The sequence below is a fragment of the Felis catus genome, chromosome F2 (assembly GCF_018350175.1).
Source record: "Felis catus isolate Fca126 chromosome F2, F.catus_Fca126_mat1.0, whole genome shotgun sequence".
In the NCBI taxonomy this organism is placed as follows: domain Eukaryota; kingdom Metazoa; phylum Chordata; class Mammalia; order Carnivora; family Felidae; genus Felis; species Felis catus.
Window position 1 is genome coordinate 30,117,867 of NC_058385.1, and position 26,797 is coordinate 30,144,663.

The 26,797-nt window shown below is 40.3% G+C and overlaps 1 protein-coding gene and 1 long non-coding RNA gene across 2 annotated transcripts in view; one reads left to right on the top strand and one right to left on the bottom strand.

Annotated features, from left to right (window-relative positions):
* FABP12 (fatty acid binding protein 12) overlaps positions 1–22,442 on the bottom strand; it is a 53,369-nt gene extending 30,927 nt beyond the window's left edge. The window contains exon 1 of the mRNA XM_019822820.3: positions 22,378–22,442. The gene's annotated coding sequence lies outside the window, so the exon portion shown is untranslated. The remainder of the gene's footprint in view (positions 1–22,377) is intronic.
* Positions 1–25,769, top strand: part of LOC109496072 — a 262,538-nt gene extending 236,769 nt beyond the window's left edge. Inside the window, exons 2-3 of the long non-coding RNA XR_002739632.2 lie at positions 1,579–1,696; positions 24,370–25,769. This is a non-coding gene — a long non-coding RNA (uncharacterized LOC109496072). The remainder of the gene's footprint in view (positions 1–1,578; positions 1,697–24,369) is intronic.
* Positions 25,770–26,797: the final 1,028 nt, after the last annotated feature.

The window sequence follows — 26,797 nt, forward strand, 5'->3', positions numbered from 1 at the left end:
CCAATTCATTAGCACGGATGGAAAATAATAGGCAATAATCATTGTCTGGAAAGGACTAATTTTAATGCTAAGTGATAAATAGATTTGTTATTGTTTTCTTCAAATGAATGAGAGCATCAAATTTTAAAGTAGGAAGAAATCCCATAGAAATATCATAATTCAGCTTTTCTCTTCAGTTAAGAAGATCTATCGCATACCAGACACATGGCTAACAGGCCCTTTCTGGAGTTTATTCATGACTACATGTCAGTGTTAAAATGGTGCCTAGAACTTAGTCACAAAAAATATTTGTTGATTGAATGATTTTAGGGTAGGGTAACTCACTTCTTTCTTTGACACTGCATTTCTGGGGGATACCAATTGCTGAAACTGTCTTCCTTATATTGAGTCAAACTCATTTGTCTGTAACTCCCTATTTATTAGATATAATCATGCTTTCCTGATATGGACAAAATAAACCCAGTTGTCTTCCAAATATTTTAAGATAGCTAATAATTCCCTTTTAAGAATATGTTACTTTTTCCCGGAAGAAGGTAACTAATTCCTGAACCTTCTTTATATAATACGGTTTCCTATTCCTCAAATCATTCTTATCATTCTCTTCTGTATGTACCTCAAATCTTCAGAGTTTCATATAATGTGATGCCCTGAATTAGTCATGTCTCCAAATGGAAGCTAATCTGACCACTATACCACATTATTGTAAAATTGGATTAGCTGTCAGAAAGAAAGCTATATAAGTGGCAATTATTTTAGTTCAGTCTGAAATCAATTAAAATCTTTAAGTGTTTTCTCAAACTACAAGTAGGTCTGAGCTGACATCTGGGTTACACATGTCAATTAAAAAAAAAATTATATTTTTCTTCTGTTTTCTACACCAAGTCTTTTAATTAGCCAAAGGATAAAAATAAGACATTGGTTATAAGAAAGAGGGCTTATTCTATAATCATTTAAATTTGGTTTAAAAATCTCATACAGGCCTAATCAGATAAATATGTATTGTTCTCTGTACTCAGGCTTGAGACCTGAAAGTGATACCCTGGTACTCATGGCTTAGACTCTCCATGGGCAGGAAGCATGGGGCACTCAGTGAGGGAAGTCCAAGAAGCCAGGTAGGTAAGAAGCCATGGGCACACAGCACAACACGATTGCCCAAGTTTCCCTGTAGGCCAAGTGGACCTGAGGATTGCATGAAAGCACTATTGGCAAATAGAGAACCAGTACCTATGACATGCCCCTTGCTACTCTACCCTATGCTCTGAAAGGAGGGAGAATTCTAGAATTCTTTCCCAGATGGGAGGAAGAGAAGAAATGGCCACAAAGGCATATAAGGCACAGCCTTCTGAGCTCTTCTCATACACAGTGAATGGATGAGCTATGTGTCAGAGGGCGATTTCTCCTGTGGAGACCTAAGAGGGTCTAAGAGGGCATAGTGATTAGAGTAGGAATTCTGGCAATTCATCCTTCAGTAGCTTGAATCGAGCTCTTTGCAACTCTAAGAAGGGTAACAGAGGAAGTTGGGCAAACCCAGTCCACATTCCCCTAAACCTTCTTCCTTTCCTTTTTTCTACAACACAGATCCAGGGCCTGCCTGCCTGTATTCCCTTCCAGGCTGCCAAATGCCAAGACCTGCTCCAGACGAAGGCTGCTTTGGCCAACCAAGACTCATCTGCCCCCAGGGGGTCACATGGCCAAGGTACTTTGGGCATAGAAGGGGCTAGAGGCTGGGTGAGTCCTTCCAAGGGAAAGTACAGAGCAGGAGGACCCCTGGTGGCACAGGGAGTCTCTGTAATGTCCTCACAGTTCTGCACTGGTTCCAAACTCACACGCTCCACTCTGCAAAACACACTCTTGGCTTCAGCCGAACCTTTCCTCTTAGAAGGCAGCTTAGCAGGGGCTCCTGGGTGGCTCAGTCGGTTAAACATCTGACTGCAGCTCAGGTCATAATCTCACAGTTTGTGAGTTTGAGTCCCGTGTTGGTCTCTGTGCTCACAGCTTTGAGCCTGGAACCTGATTCAGATTCTGTTTCCCTCTCTCTCTGCCCCTCCCCTGCTCGCTCGCTCTCTCTCTCTCTCTCTCTCTCTTTCTCTCTCAAAAATAAATGATTATAAAAAAAATTTTTTTTAAGAAGGCAGTATAGCAACCATGTTTTGTTCCTTGGGCATTTCCCTTTGGAATCTTACCTCACCCCACCCCCCATTCCAAGCAGCTTCTCAAAGTATTCCTCACAACACTTAACAATTTTCTCTCTGAAAGGAATTCTAGTATGAGATTTTCTCCATCCTGTAACAGTCCCAGTGATGTTTTATGCCCCTTATAGAGTGGTATCCTGGGAAGTGCCCTTGCTGGCCTACTGATCCCAATTGAGATCAGCAAAGAGTAGACCTTGTCTTCTCTTCATTCATGGGTCTAGGACCTGCTTCTTTTTTCTCAGCCAAGATGATAAGAGGTCTGGTTCAAATGGAGTCAATAGTAATGTGGTGAAAAGGAGCTCTTTCCACATCTACCTTGCCAGGTACCATCTCTCTTTGCCATTTACCTTGTTTTCTGCAATTATTATTTTTTTTTTAAAAAGGTAGGGTGGGGGGATTGTTGACCCCCAGAAAAAAATGTCTTGCATGGTAGTATAGACTGTATTGAAAGTTCAGCATCTGATGCTCTGTTCCTGGGAATTCAAGAGAAGCCTGGGTGAGCATTGCAACACCACTGCCACCTACACTGGGGAGAGAAACTCTGAAAAGTTGTAACTTGTCTGCAGCATGAGGCGATCAACCTCTATAGTCTGGTGCAAGAGGAAGCAATTTAATTTCTGAGCTATTGAACCACAATTCACGAATGGAAAGGACTCCTGAATGGTGCAAACGATTCTTTGTAGGAATGCAAGGTTCAGCTATCATTACACATAAAAATGATATGCTGTTTATATATTTGTTCTTTCTCTCCTTCCATTCTCATCCCCAGCCAAGCCACCATCCTTTGTTTTTTTAATTCATTCTGAAAAACAAAATCATGAAAAATATTCGCACAACAAAGTCTTTTCTCACTCTCAGCCATGTTTATATAGAGCTGCAGTAATGGTCTTCCAATAAAATGAAATAAAGAATGCCAACTGAAAGAAATGAAGAAATAACTAATTTGGCATAAAAGCCCCACTGTCTTCCCCTCTAGCAGGCAGTCACTCTTACTCTCTATCTCCCTCATACTTTACTTGTGCTAAGGTAACAGGATTAGGAGATGTCTGCCATACCTCTAAACTTAGCAGAAGATGCTGGAACAAAGCACCAACTAACTACATTGAAAGAAAAAAATCAAATACACATCACCTTTTGATTATGGTCAAGGCATTCCTGGCCTTATTTTCTTTGCCTTAAAAAAGTTGTTTGACATCCTAGGTACTAGGTGGGCCAAACAAAACACGTCTGTGGATTGTCTTTGGCCAGACGGATCCAACTTTGCAAAGCCAGACCATCAGCTGTAATGCAGGACGTTGCAGATTTCTTCCATCCCATCTTCTGTGTTCCTTAAGAACTCTGCCACAGACCCAGTGCCAGCTTTTATTAAGATCATTATCTCATTTATTCTCCTTGGCATTTTACAGAAACACACACTTTGAAGGATTAGGTGACTTCCCCCAGAGCACACAGGCCACAGGTGGTAGAACTAGGACAGAGATGCTGTGACATCAAAGCCCATGCTCTGAATCTTATGTTGTGCTGCTCCTCAGCAGTAAGTGGGGGAAGCAATGGTAATTCTCCTTGATGAAGTGACACTCAGCTGCTATGTCTTCAGGATGTCTCTGTGACCTGGAAGAGCCAAGGGGCATGGGGGGTCCTGCACCTTTCCCAGTACAAGTCTTCCCATCCATGAGTGGATCATGTGCCTTTTCTGAGGACCTTTCATTATCCTTCCCCAGCCCCTGGAAGCAATGAAGTTTGTTGGAAAATCAGCAGAATTTTTTCTTTCTAGCCCACTCTACTTTCGTGGAGGTAAAATCTTAGGGGAGTCATAATTTAGAAATTTCCAAATTTCTGAAATAGAGCAATCATCTCCCACTCTTCCTGAAAGAATCAAATGATAATAGTGTGTATGAACGTACTTCATAAATGGGAAAATATTCTACGTGATATTCTGGCTCAAGTTTAGATAACAAAAGTTGGATCAATGTGCTAGCACATACCCGCTGGCAAAAAGAAAAGAAAGAAAGAAAGAAAGAAAGAAAGAAAGAAAGAAAGAAAGAAAGAAAAGAAAGAAAGAAAGAAAGAAAGAAAGGAAGAAAAAGAAAGAAAGAAAGAAAGAAAGAAAAAAAAAAAGAAAGAAAGAAAGAAAGAAAGAAAGAAAGAAAGAAAGAAAGAAAGAAAGAAAGAAAAGAAAAGAAAAGAAAAGAAAAGAAAAGAAAAGAAAAGAAAAGAAAAGAAACTGCACAAACTAATTTTGTTCCTTTGCTAGTATTGTAGCTATCATTCTAAAACGCAGTGGTGTTTAAAATGCTGACTTAACAAAAAAAGGCAGGTTTGGGTAGAAACCAAGATAGTTATCAAGTGGGTTTTGGCCATTTGTGGCTTATTATGTGGTTCTTGAGCATAACCAGAGTAAACTATGATGAGGCCAAATGGAGATGCACAGCATTAAACCCTGGGGCTGCAAGAGCAGACACTTAGAATAAGAAATAGTTTGATTCTACAGTGTCCTGAAGGGAACAGGTGACCCAGCAATTCTGTCTTCATTTCCTCCTTGGTGTGGACCTAGCACTAAAAGAGAGCAAAAGCTGGACCTCTGCCTCCTTTAATCTGTTCTTCCATCAGAGTAAAGAGATTAAACACAGGGAAGTGCTAACTTCAAGACCGAGTAAGGAGTTGCAAGCTATCGCAGCTCACTCAAAGTCCAATTTATCCCAAAGAGTTTTTAGAATGAAATATTTTCCTTTAACTCTTAATTAAAACAACAAACAAACAACAATAAAAAAAAAAACAGCCCTTTGCTAGTCACAGAAAATGTCTATCTGGGTGATAACCAGAATTTTCTTTACTGTTTCAAAGTCTTTAAAATTTCCTATCTTACCTGAGGAAGGATTATTCCCTTTTTATAGATGAAAAAACTAAATTTCAGAGAGACTAAGCCACATAGATAGTAACTGGTAGAGATCACACGTGAACACAAACCTTCTTTTTCAAATGATCTTAAGTGTTTTTCTATGCTCTAGCCCTTTTAGATTTCATCAGTGAAATGCTGGGGTCATTTAAAGTCACGGCTTTGAAATCAGTGAAACAACTAACAAACCCAAGGCAACACGGTTAGTTTTCATAAACCATTTATTGCAGATTTCACAGGATAATACCAATTTGAAAGTTTATTTCCTGTTGTTCTCCAACAGTTATTGAACTTGTCACAGTACACATCCAAAACATTTCTATTATTGTTTTGTGAAAAATTCCATATGACTCTAATGTTGTCTTTTAAATGCTGAAATTAACTTCCCTGTATACGTGCTGTCTCTTGACTCAGAACATAAGGTTTTTTAACAGGGCCATGTTTGGTTGAGAACAGGTTGGGAGGGATGTGGGAGGCAAAGGATTTTGGGTTGAGTCTGGTCTGGTTAGCTCAGGTGTCTGGAAGAGGGCTCTGAAATGTCCTTGGGAAGCCCTTAATCTCAGATGTGCTGAATTTGGGGGTTAATAATTAAAATTGTACCATGTTTTACACTTGAATATGCCTAAGATGGTATTTGTAAAACATTAGGTGACCCTAATTACATCTTAGAATCATCTACTCTAGGTGCTTACTTCTGAGAAGAAGTAAGAAATATTCCAAAGTTCCCATATCAGACAAACAGGAAAAGGAGCAGGGAATGTTTGATGAGGAATTATAGACAAACAGCCCAACTATGCCCTGAACCACAAATCTGCACGTAGCGCAAAAAGAGCTGATTCAACTGAGAGCTGGCTGATATTAGCGAGCAGAGAGAGAATCAAGAACATGAAATTCCTGCCATGTCAGGTCTCTGGGGCCATTGCAATTACTGTCTCCTGATCAGCCTGAATGCAAGTTCAGACCTCACCCTGCCCTTCCAGAATCTCCCCAGGACAGACAACCACAGACTTTGTTATCTGGCCCCAATCAAACCCCGGATCTGCTAGAGAAGACTTTTCAACACTCCTGTGGATTTCTTCATTGAGAGACCTGATGAGTCCTGGGTATAAGACATTCTACCCTAAACCAAGAGGGCCACATTCTGTTTTCTAAATGAATGCTCCCCCCCCCCCAGTAGGTAGGTATCTGCTTGAGTGGCTAGGAATTAGGTGTTCAAATTGGTCAACCCAAAATGGGTTCAATTTAACTGTATTTTTAAATAATATCCTAATATCCATATCTATACTCTACTGGAATGTGCAGGAGGGGAATAAAGGAGGCAAATACCAATAAAAAAGAACATAGAGTAAAACAAATTACATATCCAGAATAAGAAAATAAGCAAGCCAATTATAAAATAGGCCAAAATATGGACATTTCACCAAGAAGCGTGAATAAGCACATAAAAAGCTGTTCAGCCAACAGGTAAATGCAAGTTATGACCAAAGTGAGATACCACTACATAGAATATAGTAATTAATTTTAGAATGGCTACAATTAAAACAACCAACCATTCAAAGTATAGGCAAAATATAGAACAAAGTGATTGAACCTCTTAAGCATGCTGGTGGAGACATAAAGTGGTGCAGCCACTTTGGGAAACACTTGGGAAATGACTTTGAAAAGCAAAAAACATACACCCTCCCCCCAAAATACACTTACTATGGAATCTAGCCATTCCATTCCTAAGTATTTCTAAGAAAACTGAAAGTGCATGTCCATATAAAAACTTGTACATTAATATCTAGTAATCTTAAGTGTCAAAAACTGCAAACAATCCGAATGGCCATCAACTAGGTGGATAAAACTGTGGTATATCCATACAATGGACTACTACTCAGCAATAAAAAAGAATTGTAATATTAGTATACACTATAACATGGATGAATCACAATGTCATTAACCTTACAAAATAAGCCAGCCAAAGAAAGTATATATACCACATGATTCCATTTATATAACATTCTACGAAATGAAAACTAATGTTTCATGACAGAAAGTAGATCAGTAGCTGCCTGGACATAGTTGGTAGGGATGGAAGGAGAAGGGAGAGATAGCAAAGGGGCAGGAGGAAACTTTTGGAGATGATTGATATGTTCATTATCTTGATTGTAGTGATGGTTGCATGAAGGTGTATATGTCAACTCTTCAAATTGTATACTTTAAATATTTACACTGTTTTTGATTGTCAGTGATACTTCAATACAGCTGTTTTAAAAATACCATGAACACTGGAGTGTTTCCTTTTTCCTTTGCTAATTTTTTACAACAAAGTAATATGTACATGTATGTGTGGAAAAGCTATACTAAGGGCCTCATAGTGAACAATAGCAATAGTTCCCACACAAACATCTTTTCAATCCTACTTTTTAAAGTAAACTGTTTTTCGGAGTCTATAGAGAACAAACTGATGCTTACCAGAGGGGAAGTGGTGGCGGGGGCAGGGGGATAGTGGGCAGATGGATGAAATAGTTGACGGGGATTAAGGAATATACTTGTGGTGAGCACCATGTGTTGTATGGAAATGTTGAATGACTATATTGTACACATGAAACTAATATTACACTGCGTGTTACCTAACTGGAATTTAGATAAAAATTTAAAAACAAAATAAATCTTTCCTCAGCAAATAAATAAATATTTTTCTCCCCCATACCCAAAGTAAGCTTTTTAACTATCTCTGATTTTAATTCTTTCATATTTGTCTTTCTAACTTTAAATATCTGACTTAAATTATTACTTTCAGTTTTCCAATATAAGATTCTCTAACGGTCGTACTGCCTCTCTCCTTTCTCAACTTCCTATTATTATGCTATTTCTTATATTTCCTCAATTTCTCAAAATCTTGACATATTTTATTTTGCTTTATAATCACACATATTTTTCTACACAGTTTTTTTTGTGTTTTTCTTCACCATGTTGTTACTACCATCTCACAATGTATAGTCACATTATCTAATTCTTAGAAACGATTTCTTTATTCTTTATTGCTTTGTTCTTAAGACAGTCTTCCTAGAGTCTACTTAATTGACTTTCTGGCTTGCTATCCAATTATCATGCAAAGATTTCTTTTCTTTGCCTCACTAACTACTAGGCTAGTTTCCAATTCTTTTTATCCAATTTCTTTTTCTTGTTTTCTAGAATTATCTTGCTGGATTATGTCCTCAAGTAACTTTTGGAAATGATGCCTGGCACCGAAGTTTCTGAATCCTTCCATATTGAATATGGTCTTTATGCTCTTCCTAGACTTGATTAAATTGACTAGAGTATAGAATTCTAGGTTAATATTATTTTTCTATGAACATTTTACTTTTGAAAAGTCTAATACACTGGTCTGATTTCTTCTTCTATGCAGGTGATCTGTATTTTTTTATTTTTTTATCTCAGAAGAAGTTTCTACTTTATGCCTTATCTTTAAGATATTGAATTTTGGAGGCACCTGGGGGGCTCAGTTTTGCCAACAGCACAGAGCCTGCTTGGGATTCTCTCTCTCCCTCTCTCTCTGCCCCTCTCCTGATTGTGTACACAAGTGCACTCTCTCTTTCTCTCTCTCAAAATGAATAAACTTTAAAAAGAAAAAGATACTGAATTTTCATGGAGTTATAACCTGATGGAGGTCATTTTTATTCAATATCTTCCTCATTTGGTGGATTGCTTCTAAAGGAAGATTCTTTAGCTCTGGGAGACTATCTCAGTTCTTTTATTATTTCTTTTCCCTTGATTTTCTCCCCCTTCACACCCTTTTAATTTTGTTTCAATTGTTCTCTTTCTGGAATTCTTACTATTTAACTTGTTGATATTTTGACTTGATCTTCTGTTTTAATTTTCCTTTTTTCCCCCCATTTTACTCTGCTTGAAAACATTTTGTAACCATAATTCAAGCCCTTCTAAAAATGTAGGGGAAGGGAACAATCATAGAGCTATTTCTAAGAGCTCTTTTTTTGTTTTCTGATTGCCCAATTCTTATTTTGTGAATACCACATCTTCACGGTTCTCTTTAAGGACAAGAGTAGAGTTCATGGAGTTTAAATTTTCTTTTGTTCTCTAAATTACCTGTTAGTTTCCATTTCTCTTTCTTGGTCTTTAAAACTGTGGATTTTCTTCATATATATAGTGATGTTTGGTTCTTCTTTCGTATTTATATTTTATGTTTACTATTTCAAGGTAACTGGGGTAGGTTTTCTTCTCTGCTGTGTATATATTTCGCTTTCCCACTAGGGAAGGCTCCATGTTAGACTGAATCGGCAGAACACTCCCAAATTGGAGAGAGCTTGGTAATATTTACTGTAGGAACCTTGATTCACCCCAGACAGTTCTTTAATTCTTTCCTAGAGAAGAATTCTAAGGTCAGAAAAAGGTATATAGAAGAAGAGTGTGGGGGCGCCTGGGTGGCGCAGTCGGTTAAGCGTCCGACTTCAGCCAGGTCACGATCTCGCGGTCCGTGAGTTCAAGCCCCGCTTCAGGCTCTGGGCTGATGGCTCGGAGCCTGGAGCCTGTTTCTGATTCTGTGTCTCCCTCTCTCTCTGCCCCTCCCCCGTTCATGCTCTGTCTCTCTCTGTCCCAAAAATAAATAAACGTTGAAAAAAAAAAAAGAAGAAGAAGAGTGTGGGAGCCGGGGGCCCTGGGTGGCTCAGTTAGTTAAGTGTCCAATTCTTGGTTTCAGCTCAGGTCATGATCTAACAGGTCATGATCTAACAGTTGTGAGAGAATCGGGCTCTGCACAGATGGTGTGGAGCCTGCTTGGGACTCTCTCTGTCTCTCTCTCTCTCCCCCTCCCCCACTCATGCACATGTGCACACACACACTCAAAATAAATAAATAAACTTAAAAAAAGAAAGAGTATGGAAGCCAAATGACAATGTCATTTTGTAACCAGATTTTTAATTAACCCCTGGATTTTTTTTCAACATTTCATTTTGAAACACTTTTAGATTTATAAGAAATTTCAAAAATAATGCAGGTAATTCCCATGTACACTCCATCCAGATCCCCCCAGTGATAACATCTTACGTCACGTCATAAATGCAAAGAAACTGAGGTGCCTGGGCATTAAGTCCGACTTCAGCTCGGGTCATTATCTCATGGTTCATGAGTTTGAGCCCCACATTGGGCTCTCTGCTGTCAGCACAGAGCCCACTTTGGATCCTCTGTCCTCCTCTCTCTCTGTCCCTCCCCCACTCTCATTTTTTTCTCTCTCTCTCTCAAAAAAAGACATTTAAATAAATAAATAAATGCATGCCAAGAAACTGATATTGGTACAATACTATTGATAACACAGATTTAGTCAGATTTTAACAATATTTCATTCTTTTTTAGGCTGCATTGTTCTATGAAATTTTATGATATGTATAGATTAGTGTACCCATCAAAACAAACAGGATACAGAACTGTTCCATCACCACTAAGAAACTCCTTCATGCTACCCGTTTATACTCACCTTCCCATCCCACCCCCAGCCCTAATCCTTAGCAACCACTGCTTTCTTCTTCACCACTATAACTTTGTCACTTCCAGGATGTTATGTAAATGGAATCGTAGAGAATGTAACTTTCTAAGATTGGCTTTTTTAACCCATTACAATGCCTGAGACTCATCTAGTTACTTGTTTATTAATACTTTGTTCTTTTTTTATTGCTAAATAGTGTTCTATTGTATGGATTACCACAGTTTGCTTCTCTAGCCACCCCTTGAAGTACACTTAGGTGGTTTCCAGTTTTAGGCTATTGCAAATGAAGATGCTATGAACATTTATCTACAGGTTTTCTGTGAACATAAATTTTCATTCCTGTAGGATAAATACCCAGGGATGTGACTGTATAGTCAGATGGTAACTCTGTGTTTAAATTTTTAAGAAACTGCCAAACTTTTTCAGAGTGGCTGTACCCTTTTATATTCTCACAAGCGGTATGTGAGAGACTCACTTGCTCTGCATCCCTGTCAGCACTTAGTATTATCAGCATTTTTTATTTTAATCATTCCAATAGGTAGTTAGTACTTGAATTTGCATTTCCCTCCTGCCTAATGATCTAGAGCATCTTTTCATATTTGCCATACGTATATCCTCTTTGGCAATGTCTTTGGTCTAATCTGTGCTTGGACGGATTGCCTTCTTTCTGTTGTTTAAAGAGTTCTCTATATATTGTGGATATATATGCTAGAGTTTAAGTAACTGAAGACTCCTTTCTTTTTCTCTCTCTCTCTCTCTTTTTTTAGATAGAGAGCACGTGCACTAGTGGGGGGAGTGGCGGAGGGGGAAAGGGAGAGAATTTTAGCAGGCTCCGTGCTCAGCACAGAGCTCAACACAGGACTCAGTCCCATGAGCCTGGGATCATGACCTGGGCCAAAATCAAGAGTTGGATGTTGAAGTGAATGAGCCACTCTGGCCCCCCTAACTGAAGACTTATTTCTAAAATGGGGAAAAAGAAACAATCTCTAAGAAAATTTTTCAAATTAAAAACATGTTTTTAATTTGTTTTCTAATTTTCTCAGCCAAGACACAAAATATTTAGATTGACAAATATTCCCTGAGAAAATCATCAAATAAAAAATCTCCTTGAAAGCAAACATCATTTTTTATGCAATTAATTCTTGATTATCATTTGTCTGGCACCTGTTAAGCATTTTTCAGATGAAAAATGAAATGAGTGGAATGTTACCACTCATCTTTAAACACTTTAGTATTATTAATGACCATGTTGTAAATACATTTTGATTGAATTATCTTGAATTAGGATAAAAACAAGATGACTGTGACAAATGAATGCTTGGAAGTGGAATTTCTTGAGAAATTTCTTTGATAATATTTCTATGATAATATGAAGTCAAAGCTTTGAATATATGTTCTTCAACAATAATCTGAAGCTGGGCTTCTATCCTTAAAGAAATGCCTATTGTATTTTTATTTTTTTTTTTTTGTTTAATATGCTGAAAAAACCTGGAGTAACAGTTGTTTCCTAGAAGCTATTTCACAAAAAGAAGTTGAGTGCTCTTCTGAGATAAGGCTGAGATAGAAACATACTGATTTAAAATGTATTAAAGGGGCACCTGGGTGGCTCAGTTGGTTGGTTAAGCCTCTGACTCTTGATTTCAGCTCAGGTAATGATCTCATGGTTCTTGAGATTGAGCGCCATGTCGGGCTGCATGCTGACAGTACAGAGCCTGCTTGGGATCCTCTCTTTCTCAGTCGTTCTGTGTTTCTCTCCCACTTGTGCGCTCTCTCTCTCTCTCTCTCTCTCTCTGACAGAGGAAATTAAAAACAAAAGGGAAACTAAAGCTAAAGTTTATTTTTTTTTAATTTTTTTAACCTTTATTGATTTTTGAGACAGAGAGAGAGAGCATGAACAGGGGAGGTTCAGAGAGAGAGGGAGACACAGAATCTGAAACAGACTCCAGGCTCTGAGCTGTCAGCACAGAGCCCGACGCGGGGCTCGAACTCACGGACCGTGAGATCATGACCTGAGCCGAAGTCGGACGCCCAACCGACTGAGCCACCCAGGCGCCCCAAAAGTTTATTTTAAGAAGAAGAGTGCAGGCCCCAGACTATCATTTCATTCGGAAATCTCTCCCCCCAACACCGCCTGCCTTCTCCACAGGTGTTCTCAAAAGGCTACGACCATCTTACATTTCCATTGCTCTACCCTCAGTCCCTCCCCATGTCCTCAAATCATGGCACTGAAGTCAGTGTTCTGGCCATAGAGGGGCTTCTCCTGGCACGTGCTGACATCACTCTCGCTGGATTTGCTGTAGCCACACAACTGCTCCGTTGTGGCAACTGCTGTCCTAAAGTCAAGGAGACAACTTTGTCTGGTCTGGGTCAACCCCTGGTATTGGTAAACACCAGGGGTTCTCAGCAGCGGAGCTATTGACATGTGGACAGGATAATTCTCTGTTTTGGAGGTTGTCTTGTATAGTCTGGGGAAGGAAGAAAATCTTGCCATTTGGGACAACATGGATGGACTTTGAGGGCATTTTGATATGTGAAATAAGTCAGACTGAGACACACAAATATCACATGCTATCACTTATATGTGGAGCCTAAAAAAGCCAAACTTACAGAAACACAGAGTAAAATGGTGGTTGCCAGAGGCTAGGGAGTAGAGGAATTAAGGAGATGTTGGTCACAGGGTACAAACTTACAGTTGGGAGATAAATAAGTTCTGAAGATCTAACACACAGCATGTGATAATAGCCAGCAATGCTGTACGATATACTTCAAATTTGCTAAGAGACTAGATGTTAAACTTTCTCACCACAAAAAAGAAATGCTAATTATGTGATGTGACAGAGGTGTTGGATAATGCTGTGGTGGTAAGCATACTGCAATATATAAATGTATCAAATCAACACATTGTACATCTTAAACTTACAAAGTATTATACGTTAATTATACCTCAATTTTTAAAAATAAAAAAAACCATAAAAAACATTTTCCATACCCTGAAAAAGTAAAGAATAAGCATAGGATAGCTTGATTGACCCAAATTCCCAAATTATACTCAAGTTAGGTCCTAAATCTTAGAATTAATATATTTGCAAATTCTCAGGTTCTGATTACAAGTATGCTTAATTTTTAAAAGAAAAATTTTAATTTTTTAATTTGGTGCTGCTTTATTAGTTCAATATATTAATGCTTCAATTGAAACTAACACAATTATGTATTTTTAGGTAATTTCCAGTTTACTTTTTTTAATTCATAGCGATTCCTAAGGATTAGCCAAAAATAGTGAAAATTGACTTTAAAACTTACAATCTTTGGGGGCGCCTGGGTGGCTCCGTCGGTTAAGCGACCGGCTTTGGCTCAGGTCACGATCTCATGGTTCGTGAGTTTGAGCCCCGCATCAGGCTCTGTGCTGACAGCTTAGAGTCTGGAGCCTGGAACCTGCTTCCGATTCTGTGACTCCCTCTCTCTCTGCCCCTCCCCCGCTCACACTCTGTCTCTGTCTCTCTCAAAAATAAATAAAACGTTAAAAAATAATAATAAAAGAAAAACTTACAATCTTTGGGGCCTGGGGGGCTCAGTCAGTTAAGCGTCTGACTCTTGATTCCAGCTCAGATCATTATCTCACGGTTTGCAAGATCGAGCCCCGCATTGGGCTGAGAACTGACAGTGCACAGCCTGCTTGGGATTCTCTGTCTCCCCCTCTCTCTGCCCCCCACCCTCCCACTAGCACGCGTTCTCTCTTTCCCTCTCCCTCTCAAAATAAGTAAGGTTTAAAAAATAAAATATGGGCACCTGGGTGGCTCAGTCGGTTGAGTGTCCAACTTCGGCTCAGGTCATGATCTCACAGTTTGTTAGTTTGAGTCCCTCATCAGGCTCTGTGCTGACAGCTCAGAGCCTGGAGCCTGCTTGGGATTCTCTGTCTCCCTCTCTCTCTCTGCCCCTCCCCTGCTTGCACTCTGTCTCTCTCTCTCTCTCAAAATACATAAACATTTTAAAAAATAAATTAATTAAAAATACAACTTAAAATCTTTGCTCTGAATATATTATCAGCAAAATGAGCCCATTAAATAAAACTATTTCTTTAATCCCAAAGGCAGTGGTCTATTCAGAACTGCTTTGTTGTGCCCTATATGAGAAGACATTTAATGTTGGCTAAAGTATAGACATCACAAGAAAGATAAGAAAGACCAGAATTTAGTCTCCTTTGGTTGTTTTGACTCACCCCAATGAAGAAGGTCATACTTCCCCATTGAGAATCCAGATACTGTTCACAATCTAGTCCTTTGGAGGTTTCTATTGTCCAAGAAAAACAAAGTTTTGTCAACAGCTCCCAGATGCATGCTGGGTACAAGTCCTGCCTATGCTCACCCTGCCCCATTGTCTCCTTGCAATGGGCTTTTGTGTCCATATTTCTGATTTTGGCTTGAAAGAGAATATGTAGTAAGGCAAGGGACTTTAATAAAATGCACAGCAGAATAATTTATAGAGATACTATATTCTTATTTTTCCTGTTGTGTGAGACTCAGGACAGAGCGCAATTTTTTTTCTCTCTTCCTTATGCTTTTTATCCAAGCTTTCATCCTGAAGGCTTCTGTTGTTCACAAGGGAGAAATAGTAGGACTTTTTTTTTTTTTTTTTTTTTTTTTGACAGCTTGGCCTGGGAGATACCCTACAGCAAACCTCTAGGACCAGGGCAAGAGAAGATTGATGGGAGGGGACAGATTTGAAAAGGGGTTGGTTTCAAGAGTGATAGAGGCCCAGAGTCTCTTGCTGAACAGAAATGTTGAACTCTAATGGGGGAACCAACAAGAACAGATAAAGTCTGAGTTGGATACCGGGAATGAGGGAGGAGGCAGCTCAGAATGGCTCCGATGCCACTACTCAGCCTAGGGGGGCTGGAGCTGCCCACCTGCAGAATCTGGATGAAGGGGAGAGCATTAACCGTGATCAAAAATACCTAATCCCTGGGGTGCCTGAGTAGCTCAGTCGGTTAAGCATCCAATGCTTGGTTTCACCTCAGGTCATGATCTCACGGGTTCGTGGGTTCGAGTCCCGCATCAGGCTCCACGGGGGCAGTGAGGAGCCTGCTGGGGATTTTCTCTCCCACTCTCTCTGCCCCTCCTCCACACGCGTGCACACTGTCTTTCTTTCTCTCTTTCTCTCAACATAAATAAATTAATTTTTAAAAATACCTATTCCCAAACGTCCTTAACTGTGAAAATATCCTCCTGCTTAACCCTGAGGAAGGGGAAGGAATTCCAAACCTGACTGGGATTGGAGAAATCAAGCTCACAACCAGATTTCATTTGATTTTGAACAAACAAGGGAATGTGACATTTCTTAGACCCAAGCATTATGCAGCAAATCCCTTGTCACGGCAGTGCTTCACCCGCTCCAGTTGCTTAGGGGTTTCAACCAGATGCCTCCAGAGAACATTAAAAGAAAAAAAAAAACATCTCTTAGCAAAGACTACAGCTTCAAATGTGTAGCTGGAAGAGCTTTCAAACTTGTTTAACAGAATCATACAATTTAATATGTATTTCTGTGATCACGTAGAATGGGACTCATGAGTGTTAAACCTTGCAAATCCCAGGCCACATTAGATAGAAACTGGGTCCTAAGAGAGTTGGGAGGCCCTACTTTTTAGGATCTAAGAACCAAATTGGAGGACCGCTGTGGAACAGCACACATTCTGGAGGAAGACATGATTTGGTGTGAGCCTCCTGGGGAGAATCAGCTGCGGAGCTATCTGTGGTACTAGATGGGCTAACCGACAATGTCTAGAGACCAAAGTGCAAATGGCAGATGGTTTCAGTTTGAGTCTGAGGGCAGCAAGAGGGAGGAAGGATTCAACTGCAGTCTTTAAGGTGATATTGTTCCCGTTAAAATAGGCTTTTGCAATATACTGGATTTCTGATCCTTAATTTGAAACTTCATGCGACTACATGTGCATACATTTTCCAAATGCTTGAGATAATTCAGTTCTACAAATCTTTACTAGGTATCTGCCATGTGCAATGCATTATACTAAACACATGGGAGAGATACAAGGTGAAGAAGACACAGTCCCATCTCTCTCTTCGCAATAACTTAGTGGGAGAGATGGAAACAAACATAAATCAGTCTCATACAAGAAAGAATAGGTCATCTATTAAAAGAAAGTAATATTAGTAACTGAGATTTATTGAGAGCTTTCTAGGAACCAAGCACTAATATGCACTACAACATTCTAAGGGATGTACTATTATTATCCCCACTGTACAGATGACAGAACTGAAGTCCAAAAAGATTAAGAAACTTGCCCAAGGTCATATAACTAAGAGTAGATCTGGAATTTGAACCCAGAGATATTGACCCCACAGCTCAAGCTGTTAAACACCAGCTGTGAAATGCAAGTAATGTGTGATAGTAGAATGGGGTAGAAAAATGTTAAGTTGTTTGTAGGGGAGAAATTAGGAACCAATAAAGACTTCTTGATCCTTGGACCTATTAGGAGAAGAGGCAAAATGGGCAAGCTCTGTATTAATTTCATTTTCAAAAGCAAATACATTCTTTTTGCTTATTTATACTGTCTCTATAAGCCAAAAGGTTATTATATTTAAGAGTCCATTGAAGAAAAGAAATTTGTCATTTAATTGCTTTGGAAATCATAGTATTTTTCACATATTTTCCCCCATAGATACACATTTTCCTTATCCCTACACTGAAAGTATAATGATCTTTTTACCATGTTTTATTTTTTTTCAATATGCTTCTTTTTTTTAGTTTTTATTTAGATTCCAGTTAGTTAACAAAAGAGGTGATATGAGTTTTAGGTGTCCAATTTAGTGATTCAACCCTTCCATACAACACGCAGTGCCCTTAATCCCCATCACCTATTTCACCCATCCCCTTTCCTATGTTTTATTTAGAATAACACAATCTCAGTAGTCAACCTTTATATCTACAACTAATATAACGTGTATGTAGAATAGCAGTCATTTCGTGCATTTATATTGCTCTTTTCTCTCAAAAAATCTAAGACCTACATGATGCCCTGATCTTTTCCATTTTGAGGAGACCCTTATCAATAACATGCTATAACGTGTATTTAATGGAGAGAAGGAGTAAACAAAAAAAGAGTCTGTGACTTTTCTAGAGGTATAGATTACTCTCTAAAGGAGATTGGAATAGAGCACATGACCTTGGAACTCCCAGGTAGCTCACTGGGTTAAGCACCTGACTCTTGATTTCGGCTCAGGTCACAATCTCACGGTTTGTGGGTTCGAGTCGGTGCCAGGCCCCATGCTAGCAGTGAGAAGCCTGCTTGGGATTTTCTCTTCCTCTTTCTGCCCCTCCCCTCCCCTCTCAAAATAAATAAAGAAACTTAAAAAAAAATACGACCTCACTCCCAGTCTAGGGCTCAAGCGACCTACCACACCAAGTGGCAAAGTAAATGAGGTTTGGCAGAGCTAATGGAATAAACTAGGAACTATGCAAACAGGTCAACACAGGAAATCAGCATACTGTCTCAGAAATCCTCCCTAAGAAATGTGTCATGTGAAGATTGTTCACACCCACAGTAGCCACTTTGTAGGCTTTCTCATTCTAAAATGTACATTTCTTCATCTTTGTCACAACAGTATGTTATGCCATTATGTTTCGTCATCTGTACAACGATAGAGGTACTTTCCTAGAATGTGAGCAAGCAAGGAAGGTAATGAAAAAATGAAGACCTTCCATCCAGAAGTCCATGGAAGTCAATCTCCAAGTGTATGTTTCAGTCGGATCAACTCTCATTTGGGGCGTGTCCCAGCTCACCAAAGAGAAACCTGTTAATGTGAGCTTGCCTTTTCTGATGGCAATCCCAGAATGTTTATGACTGAACTCGGTCCACAATTGTCTTCAATGGAGGCTAAGTCTGGAGTCACAATAACAGTTCCAAAGACAAGCTGCAGAGCCCTTGGCCACTGATTTTGCAGTCTTCATACAGTTCAGTAATTTTCCTAGGGCCTGGCAGATGAGCAGCTGTGCCTCTGATCGGGTCAGTGAAAGTCTTGCCTGATAAGCAGCCATTCTCAGTGTCTAAGATAAGAATGCTTGTTTACCAGAGGCACGTGATCAACTCCTAGGGCGGAGGCCCCTGAAATCCTGTCACTACAGACTTTCTGACACCAGAGAACTTCAGAAGTCAAGGGTCCAGCGCTCAGAGAAAGCCACTCACAACATTAAAGGACCCTTGGGTCTGGGCTCTGTGTTGCTGTGTACTTTGGGGTTCAAGCAACTGCAAATTAGATAAGTTTCCTGATTTGAGAGTAGGTAGTGAGCTGTGACTTCACAGTCACCACATAGGTAACGGCACCACAGGACAGGAGACAAGAGAAACATGCCTGAGGTGCTGGACTAAGGCACATGGATGGACAGTGGTCATCAAATCATAGTATAACACCTGATGGCCATACTTCTCCACTTCTGAGAAGGACATCTAGACCATTAAGGAGACTCAGCTGAACACTAACTGAATAGCAAAAGATATTTATCTCCACCCACATGTGCACACACGTGCACACACATGCACATACATGCACACACACACACACGCACACACACACACACACACACACTTTGTAGATGTGATTCAGGATCTTGAGACAGGAGAATACCCTGGATTAACAGAGGGAGTGCTACATGCTGTCACAAGGGTCCTTGTAAGAGAGAGGAAACAGGAGATGTTCACATACACATACAGAGGAAGGTGCTGTGAAAATAAAAATTAGAGTCACGGGGCCACAAGTGGCTGAGCACAGCAGAAGCCACCAGAATTCCAGCAGAAGCTGGAAGGGGCAAGGAAGGGGTTCTCCCCCAGACCTGCCAGAAGGAACATACGGTGCTGACATTGTAATGTTTGTCCAGTGACATTGATTTCAGACTCTGGCTTCCAGAACTGAGAAAACAAATTCCTATTGCTCTAAATCACCCAGTTTGTGGGAATTTGCTATAGCAGCCACAGGAAAGGGATACATATTATTATCTAATACAAATTTGTCTACACCTACAAAGCCCCACACACATAGTCAGGATTCAGATATAAACAAACCAGTGAATCACAGCTGGGACTAGAATAACACTGACAAAGATGACTGAGTACGTTCCCTAAGAGCACCCAAAAAACATGCTCCTCATGGTTTGATATAAAGATGAATGTTGCAAAAGAATGGCAGTGAGTTGTGTCATGTATATTCTACCAATATAGCCTTCTCAATATGCATAAAGATATTTGTGTTTGCTTTTAGTTTATTATCCATCCGCACCACCCCCCCTCCCCCCCGGAAATCTCTGTTGGTTGTTTCCTATTAATAACCTTGAAACACTTAGTGCTTAGCCCTAACACAGCACTTGAGTTTGGGGGTGAGTTTTATGTTTTTAATTCTTTTTCCTTATCCTATATGTATTGTAGTTAAGATTACGAAGGGTTTTAGGAGACGGAAGGAAAATTGACTTTTGCAAGCTCAGCCTATCAGTTTTAACATCCTCTTCACTGGACATATGAACCAAGTTTCAGAGACCTGCCCCTAACCCTGGCCTCTGACTCCCTCTGTGGTTGCCCTGTTGAGGTCAGTTTGAGGACCATATTAAAATGGTTTGTAACCCTTAAATTGCTATAGCAGTTGTTGATGTTATTGTGTTTCCGGCTGTTTACGGGAGATCCTCTCTTCACCCGCCAGTTTGGATGCTAATTTTATCAAACTATGTGAATGCTCTTCCTGTGTCACTCCTAAACTATCATCCTCATTTTGTTCCTTAGTTCCCAAGCTCATAAACTATTTCTCTCTCTCCTGAGCCTCCCTATATGCTTTCTTTTCTCAGAGCCCAGGGGAATTTTTTTCAAATATGGTTATAAAATCTCACACTGTAAAGCCCTTAGCCCTCATTACCTAATTGCCTTCCTCCCTTTAACTTAATTACAATCGGTCTCTCCTCAAAGTGTCCTGAAACATGCTCACTCCCAAAACCAGATTCTCGCCTATGCTTCTCATCTCTTTCTGTCTACATTACTCTTTATAGTCTCATCTGTTAGCCATGAGTCCACTTAAACACCTTTTAAACTTTTTTTTTTCAATTCCACCTTGCTCTATATCTCGGGATAATGCATCCTAGAAATCTCTTCCTTACTAAGGAGAAGGGTCAGAAGGCTCGTAGAGTCACCCCTGGATTTTGTCAATGAGAAAACCGAGGTTACATCATTCACCCAGGTGTTACAGCAAGTGGCTAAGATCTGGATTTTAGATAGGTCAGCTGACTTAGATTGGAAAAGAAGGATTTGAGAAGAGCACATTTATCTTATCAGTGGATGGACTAGAATGTGAAGGGAGATTCACTCAGACCTCTAAGCCACCATGACTCACAGGAACCCAACAAAGTGCAATTGACAGAGTAATAATGGGAGGCACTAAGGTCGGGTACACAAGAAACCAGGTATGTGCCTTAGAACGCCAATACTCGATTCCTGACTGAACTGAAGTGAATACCATCTTCCCTTTTTTCCCCTAAAATTTGTTTAAAGTAGATAGTTTTAAGAAAAAAATTTGAGGGTTTGAACATAAGTGGTTTTAATTTCTTCTAGTAGCTGTCTCCATGAGTACGGGGTTGGAACTTCCCTTTCTTAATGGATATTGAGTCCCTTCATGATTACTGACCACAGTTGATAACTTCCAATAAATTTTGGTTATCACAGAAGTCTTGTTTCATCTTTTAAAGACTCTTTTCTGTTCCTTTTTTAAAATTAAACTGCATATTTAGTTCAAAGCTTTCTCCGATGGCCCCAGACTTGACTAGATCCAACTATATGGTTCCTATGCTTTCCTTTGGGGGAGGGAGCATGGTTTGCTCTCTACAAAACTTTCCCTTTTCTCTCTTCTAGCTGCTAGCTCCTCAGTGTTGTGACAAGAATAAACATCTTACTTAACTGGGTGAGGTTACAGGTGTCTCCCTGGTTGACCATAGTTGCTCACCAGGATTATTGCCATCAAGGGTGGACGATAGTTCCAACCTGCCCAGCCAGGCTCAAGCCTTTGAAGCTTTCCTGGGCATTGCTCCTTAAGTTTGGCCACCTCCACTGCTGACCCTTTGCTGGCACATTCATGTGGCTTTCCTTTGCCTACACCTCTTAGCTACTCTTGCTTTGTTTCCAGGCAACTCTACAGGTCTGAATCTCATCTTCCCTCTGCAGCCATCTCCAGGCAGGACCGGTGGGATCCATCGTCCTTACCTCCCAGAAACCCCAAATAGCCCTGACTCCCCTCCTTACCTGGCAATCCCTGTGACGCCAGGTTCACTCCAGTTAACTTTCCCACTGCTTCAAGAGAATGAGACAGATCGACAAGTCCCTGACAAAGCAGACATCTAATTAAGGAGAAAAGTGTCCATTTTCTTTCAGGCGAGGCCAAGCCTTATGAGGATGCTCTTGGCATCTGTGCTTCTCTGGGTTTTGGGGAGCAAAGCATCTGACTCTCTGCAAACTGCACTTCCTAAGACAGGCTGCCTTCTCCCCTCTCAGGAGCATCGTACGCCTTGGTGAGAGAGTCAGTCCTGACAGGTGTCTCTCTAGTTAACCTTTGGGGAGGGAGCTGGCTCTAACACAGGTGCCTCCTTGAGTTTGGAATTTGAAGCATAGAATGACTTTTGTTCATAGCTTTAAGTCACTGAAATTGTAACCGACATGAAAAACATGCAACATTGTTATTTATACATACATAATAAAATAAAGGCATTTCTAAAATTGTTCTTATTATGATAAAAATGATTTTCATTTAAGTAGTAGTGTGTCATACCTGAGAGTTCCAGGAAGTCACATCATTGTCATCGTGGAAGGAACCTGGGATTTACCTGTGCAGCGTGCAGAGGCCACATTTGCCAACAGCCGCTTGAGCTTAGAGGATTACCAGGCTCTGTTAGAGATTACCGCTCTATTTATGCTTCTTGCCTCATCATTTCAACATATGTTCAACACAGGTTTTATAGTGGTTTATAAGCTCCATCCATGAATATGAGATAGCAGCTTTAATGAAAAGCAAAATATTGTAATTCACAAATGATCTGGATCAAGCATGCAAGAAAATATGTGAAGGCTTGCCTGACTGGCTCATTCGGTAACACGTGCAACTCTTGATCTTGGGGTTGTGCGTTTTGGGTATAGGGATCACTCAAAAATAAAATATTTTAGAAATGTTCAAAAAATCAATATTGGCAAACTTAGATTTCTCAAATAATCAAGTAATGATATTTCCATAATTTTTAGAACATCTTACTTTGAGTACCCAAAGGTTAAGAAATGAGCAGATATGCACCCTTCGTAATAGGGCTTGTTCTTTTTACAGTTAATGAAATAATGGTTTTCTTTAATTTTTATTCTTCTCTTACAAAGATTGAAAGAGTAGCCAAATCACATGTTGATCAATTGTTTTGCCTACCACTTGATTTTATCTGAGACCCTTTTTTCTTTCTTTTTTTCCTTCTTTCTTTCTTTCTTTCTCTTTCTTTCTTTCTTCTTTCTTTCTTTCTCCTTTTCTTTCTTTCTTTCTTTCTTTTTCCTTTTCTTTCTTTCTTTCTTTTTCCTTTTCTTTCTTTCTTTCTTCTTTCTTTCTTTTTCCCTTTCTTTCTTTCTTTCTTTTTCCCTTTCTTTCTTTCTTTCTTTCTTTCTTTCTTATCTGCTTAAATTTAAACCTACAGACTGCAGCCTCAGGTTCTAGTTGTTGTCCCATTAACTCCTTATTTTACAAAGCTTAGGAAAGGCTGACTTGCGGTAAGGAGTATACTCCCCCTAGTGGATAAAGAGAGAGAAGACAGTATTTGATTCCTTCATTTGAGGGTTAATTACCGTTTCAATTTTTGAGCACTCTGTTTTGGGGCTTAGTTTCTCCCTTAAAAGCTCTACTTTGTTGCACCCAAGTTACCAGGGCTCCATCAAGTAGTCTAAGAAACTTTTTGTTGTTTACTCTTATCTCCACTGTTGTCTTTTTTTTTTCCCCATCATGATTATCTTCCTCATTAAAGTTATTCAGCCAACAGACATTTATTAAATGTCTGCCATGTGTCAGGCACAACTCTAGGCACTGGGGATGCAGCAGTGAGTGAAGAAAATGATTCAAAATACTGGCACTGGGAGCTTAAAATAGTATCAGATAGTGTTCATTGTGTGTTTCCCACATGCCAGATTAGTACTTAGGGATTTGTAATTATTATTTAACCGAATCATCCCAAAAGCCCTACGAGGAAGCTGAGAGGCAAAGAAATTTGCCCAAGATCACACATAGAGAGGGAGAAGTAAGCAACACTTCCAACACCTTCCCTGACAAGACCCCACAGGAACTCTGAACCTCGTGGCCCTGTTTTGATGTTCATTACAGCATTTTTTTTTAATTGCCTATCTCCTCCAACTAACAGGTATGCTCCATAAGAGCAGGGACTGTGTCTGCTTGTTCATCACCGTAACCCAGAGCCTAAAGCCTGCCACAGCTCTTTTCCAGAGTAATTTGGTTAAGTGGCTTAATGGTAATCAATGAGTTGAAAACTGAACTCAGGACTAATTGACTCCAAAGCCCTTTCTCTAACCGAGAAACTCTAACTTCCATGCGTATCCACAATGCAGACAGCAACCCCTTACTGGTTGGCTCATTTGAATTATTTTGGAGTTAGATGTCACCGCCAGGTTTTTTAAAGAGGAGGTGAAGATAACGGAGTCTAAAATGAACCGGATCTGATTCTTTAGAAGATTTAAAATCTTCAAACAGATCTTCATTTGCCTCTTCTCCTAAATTTTGCAGCCAGAGGAGACAACAAGAAGCCAAATCAACTCTGGGCCAGGTGGATTCCCCATTTAAGAGCCATTGATGCTTTGCGGTAAAGACCAGAGCGTGGAGAGAGGTGCTGGTGCCGCCCTTTCAGGAGCTACTCCTCCTGCGGTGAGTACAACCAATGCGTGTATGAACAGATCAATTTGCATGGTATTAGTTATTTATTTTATAGTAGTTATTCCCTCAGTCGTGGTATGCCCTACACCATTATTCGCCACTTGCCAAGTGACTTAAGAGCACGATAGCGATCATTCAAATCTATTAACCTTTCTTTCTGAGTTTGAAAGTAATTAGCAGCCTTCTGGCCTGCGTTGCCTAGGGCAGGATGGTGAATATTGAAAGAGTAATCTTGCCATTTGAAGTGCTTCTGGCTTGAATAAATGTTTGCTCAGTTGCAGCAATGCCCAGGTAATTCCTTGGTAATGAAGCAGGGATCACCTTCCAGCGCTAGGGCGGGCAGGAAAAATTAGTAGATGCGGGAATAGCTTGTGGGGTAGATCTCTCTCAGCCTACCTTTCAGGTTTCTATTTTAAAGAGGAATTGCTGGTGTCTGTTCCTACTACCCAAGACGTAGGAAATGAAACAAACCAAAAGGAGAAAACCGAAAAGTTATTTCAGGCTGGCCGATCTTAAACAACAACAAAAAACAACCCGAGGGAATCCTGAATATCACAAACCAGGAGGCCTAGCCTGTCATCCAAATTTTATTAAGATCGTAGGGATGGTTCTTCCCTCCTTAAGTCTTTTGTGTATGGGGAGTTAGTTCTGTAAAGGCAAGTTTGCCAGTTAATTCATCACAGGTCTTCCTTTGTTGCACCCATATTTGTTTCTCCCCAGTCACATTGTGTTTACAGTTAATAACCACCACCTATTATCTCCAATCTCTTCCTTCTGCCTTTCTGCGGTCCTGTCTTCTCCTTTAGTACAAAACTCCTCCTATAAACCTCTATGCAAAATTCTCTCACAGTTTACTAAACCTCCCTTTCCTAACTGTAGGTGGTGATTCCAGCTGCCCTCTGGGCATCTCTACCTGAATTTCCTGCTCTTGCTTGAAGCTCAACGTATCCCAAACTGAACTTATCCCCAGATCTGCTCCTGCTCTTTCTAATCATTGCTGAAGCCCTGAGTATGGGTTTTGGATCTGCCCCCCTCCATGAATTCCTGCTGCCCACAGTCAAGTTGCTCTCACTCTTTCTAGGACTTCTTTGAAGTTCTTTTAGTTGACCTCAATGCTTTTCAAATACCATTCCTGTAGGCAACCTGCCCATTCATTTTAGGCACAACTGTGGTCAATCTGCCGCCCAACAACCATGAGTAGCCCATTAACGAATTAGAGAGACGCTCCCCGGCCCAGCTGCACCACCAGAGCTCTCCACCATGGGCCCTTGGACCTACCCTGAATGCCCACTAAACTGGGGATCTCCCCCTCTCCTAAAGCGACTGGTCCTCTCATCTCCAGGAGTTTCCTTACAGTGTTTCTTCCTCATGGTATGCCAGTCTCAGTTCCTTCTTCCCCAACTCCATCCATTTCTTAAGGCCTTCAACTCAATTCCAAAGCCAGTTTCCAATTCCTCCTGAAGATCTTTCCTTCCATCTCTTTTTAGCACATTTTTGGTGTTTCTCCCATCATACTTGCCTTATTTTCTTCTTCCTGGTATTGTGGTTACTGATTTACATATCTTATTACACACCCCCACACCCACCTCCACACCCACACACACCCCAACACACACTCCCACACTCACCCTCACACCTATACCCACCCCCACACCCACCCTCATTCCTATGCCCACCTCCACAACCCACACACCCCATACATCCACACACCCATACACACCCCCACCACATCAACACCCCCACCACACCAACACCCCACATCCACACACCCACACACACACTTCCATGCTGCAGGTGGTGCCCTAGTTAGGGAAAAGCAGCAGCTTTGGATCCTAACTCTAACACCCTATATAAGTGGCTTTGGGCAAGTTTCTTATCCATTCTGGACTTAGTTCTCTTGTGGTAATAAGTGAGTAATGGTCAACTTTTCAAATTAAATTAACATGAGTGTATTAACTGCCAGATGCTCACTAAATGCTGGCTCTTGTTATTAATTCTATCAGCCTTCTTGTCTGCAGATCCCTGCAATGTCTAGCCCATACACTATGCAAAATAGGTTCTCAGAATGCTGGTTGTATTGAAGGATCTTGCATTTAGGTGGATCCTTTTGTTTAATACTTATCTCAAAATTTAGTAGCAGTTTGACAAGCATTGTGTTGACCTACAGAGCACCGATGAACAACTCCCAATCAGATTTACCAGATTCTGGGGGTTTTGGCAGGACCAAAGTGACCCAATTCTTACCCAATTATTATAAAGCTCATCTTGGTATGGTGAAGCC